This window comes from Metopolophium dirhodum, chromosome 1, assembly GCF_019925205.1.
Source record: "Metopolophium dirhodum isolate CAU chromosome 1, ASM1992520v1, whole genome shotgun sequence".
In the NCBI taxonomy this organism is placed as follows: Eukaryota; Metazoa; Arthropoda; class Insecta; order Hemiptera; family Aphididae; genus Metopolophium; species Metopolophium dirhodum.
Genome location: NC_083560.1, coordinates 26,749,605 through 26,756,380, shown reverse-complemented (window position 1 = coordinate 26,756,380; position 6,776 = coordinate 26,749,605).

Sequence of the window (6,776 nt, the reverse complement as noted above, 5' to 3'; positions counted from 1 at the left end):
ATTCTGTAACCAAACTATCTAAAAAAGGTGGGTAAGTGGATGTCACTCTGCTGTACAGTAGGTTACAAGTGGATCACTGTAATGGATGGTGTTAAATTAGAATTCAATGATATAATATCATTGTATAAAAAAAACGATTCTGAGCGAAAACGGTCTGTCAGCCTATGATTTTACCAAGTATATTTGATGATATTATTGTGAATAAAGTAATTTATATATAACCAATTTACGTGGAGGCTTGTTTTCAATTTTCAATCCTTAGCTATAAAAGTTGAACATTTTATAAATGTTTAACTACAAAATAATTATTAAATTATAAATTTGATAAATTTTGTCAAAATTTGAACTTTAAATACTTATAAAAAAAATTGTGCCTATGTATTTTTAATGTTTTTCAAGTGCCAATAGAACGATATATCAGGAGCCTTGCATTAAATTTTCACGCTTTTTTACCCAACAAATAAAATTTTATTGATATTTATAGAAAAAAAAATTAAAAAAATGGAAACTGACAATGTCCGTAAACAGCTCAAAATAAGTCAAAATATTTGGAAAATGTTATGGCGTATAGAAAATGCTAATATAAACGTTCAGTCAAAATGTCATATACCTACGGTCATTTGTTTTAGCTACACCAAAAACCAAAATCGATTTTCTCAAAAACAGATTTTGCGTAAAAATTCCCTTTTTTCCTTAATTTTTCTTTTGTTTTTCACGCCGCTTTTGAACACTACTGGGAAATGTTTAATTTTGACCAACTAAATTAGTACCAACTAGATTCACTTTCCTATCAGAAAAGTTACTGTTGAAGAAAATCCAAGCACTTTTACTGTCCTAAAAGGTGATGACAGACACAAAAATAAAAATAATTAAAAAACAAATTAAAACACACATTATTATAAAATCAATACATTCATCGCTTCAGAAACAGCAACCATTTATAAACAAAAATGTCCACTATAAAACTCAAAATCCTAGTTTGAGCACCTTCCTGGGTTGGATACCTACCCGGTCCAATCGTGAACCTAAATCATCCCGAGAACCACTCAAACACACACAAAAAATGTTTTCAAAATCGGTCCAGCCGTATAGGAAGGCATAAAGGACACACAGACAGACAGATAAATATTAATTTATACATACATAAATTTATATATAATATTATTCATAATATTTTTATAGATTTAAACTTCATTTAGCTATACAAGAAGGCATATTTAAATTTTAAGCCATCATGAAATAAACAATATTCTATTAAATACGTAATTTTATGCAAAATTGAAATATCAATAATATGTTGTAACTGTTGATTTTGCAAAATCATGCTTGATTGAGCTCCAACTATGCTACTGTCGTAGATAATGTAGGAACCATACATGTTTGGGTTAACACCTATGTTTAAGATAGTATACAGATAGGTATTTGGAATATTATAAATTGTATGTTGAGAATTTAAGGTATAAGGTAGCTACATAGATTTAAATAAGTGACATGGAATCTAATGTCTCTAATAAAATAAATAGGTAAATAATTAATTTCCCTTTGTCTCAGTTCTTGTAGTTTCATAGAAAAATTTAACTACTGTACATTAATAAACCAAGTTTGTTCTATAACAAATGCTGCGCATTCATGTTAAGATATTTATATTTTATTATAAATAACATAAATCATTATTATTTTACATTTCTTTAGTCTTGACAATTTTTGGAGGGGCTCAGCCTTTAAATATGTATTTTTTCTAGACTACTGAACACCCGTATTAACACCAATATTAATCCGAATAATAACGGTCATTAAAACCTGAACGTTTGTTTAATTTTTTTTAATTCGGTGTTTGAACATCTAATACAACCTTGTAAAAGATTTGCTTGTAAAAGTAGTTTGATTTACACAATTATTTTAATAAGTTACGATAGTATTTCGGAATAGTGTTAGTTAAGAAATACTTAGGTCGCAATTAACTTATACAGCATTATACAAACGAACTAAAATTTAAAACAATTAAAAATCGAACGCAATATTTACAGTGACGTAGTATTTATGTTTGCATATTATAATGAATATTATTTTGATCTTTGAATGTGTTTAAACATAAAAAATATTATATTATTGGTGAAATTTATATTTCGTTTCAATTTATCTTTGGCGCTTATGCGTCATTATATATTGGGTATAATTTAATATAGGCGCTATTGTCTCCTACTAATTTGGGCATGAGTGATATGTATGTTTGAACTATAAATTATAATCATCGGATGTGATATTTATTTATTATAAATTAATTAAATTCCACACAAAACGAACGGCCGATATGAGTCACTCGATAAATAAAATAAACCAGAAGCACAATATAGTTGTATAAGTAGGTACAGTCATAGGTCATAAGTCAAGTCCTAATCGATTTCTAATCGAGTAAAAATAAGAAGAAACAAATTAATAATTATAATATATATTTAGGCAGCAGTTAATAAATATGTATTATGTATATAAATATTTTTAATCCAATTTACACAAACAATTTAAAAGGTGGGTAAGTGGCTGTCGCCCTGCTGTACAGTAGGTTGCAAGTGGGTAACTGTAATGGATGGTGTTAAATTTGAATTCAATGATATAGTATCATTGTATGAGAAAAACGATTCTGAGCGAAAACGGTCAGTCAGTCTATGTATTACCAAGTATATTGTGAATAAAGTAATTTATATTAAAAAAAAATAAAAAAAAAATAAAAACACACATCATTGTAAAATCAATACATTCATCGTTCCACTCAGAATCTTAAATGAGATTCAGTTTACAGCGACCCATAACGTTACATTGTAATGGTAGCTACTGTCCTACTTATACGTGTCAATAACATTGGCGTAGATAATCTATACTGAATTTAAAATTAATTTTACAAAATAATTACGGTTAAAGACGTTTTATGAATTTCATTTAACGGGCTTGAATGATCACATTCAAAATCGTGTATGGAAAACTTATTTAATATTATTAGTAGGTACATTATAGGTTAGTAGGAACTTACGAAGTACATAACCATCGTTTTGATAGTTTTATCATAATTATATTTTAGGAACCATATAAAATAGCTAATTAAACACAAAACATCCATTTATTAATTTTATTAGTTTATAAGTTATAACTAAGCAAATCATAGTTTTATTACTTTAGATGTAAATTCATTAAGAAATAAGAATGTACATCATCCTAAATTAAATGAAAATCTGTAGGTGAGCTTGTGTTGGGAGAGTTAAGTTTTAAGCAGAATCGTGATTTATGTTAAAATAATTAGGTACCTATACAATATTATACTATACATTTAAATATAATCTAGTCATTTTAGATTCTGAGCAGAGCGAGGAATGTAATGGTTTTACAATGATGTTTATTTCTTTTTCTTTTTTATTCTGTAAACACTTTTTCTCCCTCTAAACTTGCTCAAAAGTATAGCATCTTTTCTGAAAGGTAATGTTCTTGAGCTGATACTTTAAAGAGGTAATTTTTCGATTTTCGAAACGCTTTTCAAAATAAAAGCGGTTAAAGGAGAAAAAACGTACGATTTCACGATTTTATAATATTAAATAATTACGGACGACGTTTTCTACCAGAAATATTGCTTAAAATGAAAAATGACAAGAAATATTTTTTGTTGTATTTTAGATTTTGTTCCTTAGAGTTTAAAGTTTGGAACATTTTAGCCATTTTTGAGCTATTTATAGACATTTTAATTTTGAGAGTTTTTTTGTTGTAATTCGGTTAAAAACATTCGTAAAAACGAAATTTGGGTTGTTTACTTATATTAGCCTTACCTAGACATGGTAACATTTTCAAAACATTTCAGCGACTTATGAGCTTATTCTTTTATTTTATATATTTTTTCATTTTTTTTTTTTTTATTGATCTCATACATTTTTTTTCATTTTTATGATATTTCCTAATTATAATTATATAAATTACCTATTTATATAAATCGTTCTTAAACTATTCTTAAAACGCTTTGTTTATCACCATAGAAACGAATAAAATTAAATAAAAAAGATTCCCTCGTCCGCTCAGAATCGTTTTTTATCGAATGCAATCTTTGCATTCAAATCGAATACAGAAAAATTACACTATCCTGTCCGAGGCCCGAAGGTCCCTTTTTGAACAAACATCCACCACCGAAATGCGCTGACCTACTTTTTCTACCTTGTTTATAAATAAAAACCAAGTTCATTATATAATTATATTAGGAATATATACTATTTAATATTTAATTTAACAAAAAACTGTAGACACCTGTACAAAACAACGTCAACTTTTTAACGAAACCTAAAAAAAAAATCTTAAATAACTTACTTTGGACATGACAAGAACTTACTATAGGAACGTCTGGAATAATTAAACACACTTAACAATAGAAGAAAATTAAAAATTATAAATATTTTTTTTAAAAGTTACAAATTGATAAAAAACAAATTCGGGATTTAGAAAAAATAATAGTAAGACAAACCCAGTGTGAAGAACGGTATTTAAAAAGAAAAAAAAGTTTTTTTGATGACATATAATATATTGAGTAAGTAACTGCAGTTACATGAGGGTTATTTTCTCATGAGAATTTACATTCTTGGATAGGTACCTAAATATGAATGACAATATAGTTATATTATGTTGTATTTATTATTAAAAATAGGTGGGCAAGTGGATGTCACTCTGCTGTACAGTAGGTTACAAGTGGGTTACTGTAATGGGTGGTGTTAAATTTAAATTCATTGATATAATATAATTGTATAAGAAAAACGATTCTGAGCGAAGACGGTCAGTCAGCTAATGATATTACTAAGAATATTTGATGATATTATTGTGAACAACGTAATTTATATATTACTAGCTGATCCCGTGCACTTCATACCCGTCAAATGCCTTTGCTCAATGCCTTTTAAATGCCATATTTTTAAATATTCAATTTGATACATTTTGTCAAAATTTGAAGTTTTTTATGCTTTTTAAAAAAAAATTGTGTCTATGTATTTTAGATTCTGAGCGAAGCGATGAATGTATTGATTTTACAATGATGTGTGTTTTTTTTTTTTATTTTTTTTATTTTTGTGTCTGTCATCACCTTTTAGGACAGTAAAAGTGCTTGGATATTCTTCAATAGTAACTTTTCTGATAGGAAAGTGAATCTAGTTGGTACTTTGGGGGGTCAAAAGTAAAAATTTCCCAGTAGTTTTCACAAGTGACGTGAAAAACAAAAGAAAAATTAAGGAAAAACGGGAGTTTTTACGCAAAATCTGTTTTCGAGAAAATCGATTTTGGTTTTTGGTGTAACTCTAAAACAAATGACCGTAGGGACATGAAATTTTGACTGAATGTTTATATAAGCATTTTCTATACACCATAAAATTTTCCAAATATTTTGACTCTTTTTGAGCTGTTTACGGACATTGTCAGTTTTCAATTTTTTTAGTTTTTTTTTCATAAATATCAATAAATTTTTATTTGTTGGGTAAAAAAGCGTGAAAATTTAATATAAGGCTCCTGATATATCGTTCTAATAGCAGTTGAAAAATATTAAAAATACAGAGGCACAAATTTTTTTTATAAGCATTTAAAGTTCAAATTTTGACAACATTTATCAAATTTATAATTTATTAATTATTTTGTGGTTAAAAATGTATAAAATGTTTAACTTTTATGGCTAAAGATTGAAAATTTAAAACAAGGCTCCACGTAAATAGGTTATATATAAATTACTTTATTCACAATAATATCATCAAATATACTTGGTAAAATCATAGGTTGACTGACCGTTTTCGCTCAGAATCGTTTTTCTTATACAATGATATTATATCATTGAATTCAAATTTAACACCATCCATTACAGTGACCCACTTGTAACCTACTGTACAGCAGAGCGACATACACTTATCCACCTTTTTAAATTTTCAACTGCTATAGTAACAATATATAAGAAGCCTTGGTATTACATTTTCACGCTATTTTACACAAATACACTTACTCATTTATTTACACTAATATACTTATTTTCACAAATAAAATTTATTGTATTAATATTTATAGAAAAAAAACCAAAAAAATTCAAATTTGAAATTATCCATAGACAGCTCAAAATGAGTCAAAACTGTATGGTGTATAGAAAATGATAATACAATTACCACATTTATAATTGTAAGACTACGGTCAATTAATATCAATATGTAAGAGAACACTAGTTATTCATGATTATCATCACATGCACCTAAACTCCGAGACAGTCCCATATTTTGGTAAACTTTGTTCGTAAGTAATAATAAACTTTTATATTAGATTTAAAAAAGGTTCGACGCCAATGTGCGTATCTATTGGACATGGTGTCCTATAGGCCATGGTGTTTGTAATTTTCATATTCATAAGAGAATATCGATGGCTAAGAGGCCAAAAGTTGTACGTCCTAAACATAAAATTTACAAGAAAGCAGTTTTAAGAGGACGCTACACCCGCATGTGTTGTCTCTGTCTTACAAACGTACAACATAACAAAAACTGTTTTGCGCGGGAAAGAACCGAGAATGCTATAGTTATAACTAAGAAACGAAATTTTCACACTGTAAAGATGAAAACATTTACTGTGCAACATCGTTTTTATTTTTCCGATATCACAAACACCAAAAAAGTTATTATTGTTTAAAAATGCATTATTTCAACCTTGAATAACTTTTTTTGTATTTGTGATATCGGAAAAATAAAAACGATGTTGCACGGTAAATGTTCTCATCTTTACAGTGTGAAAATTTC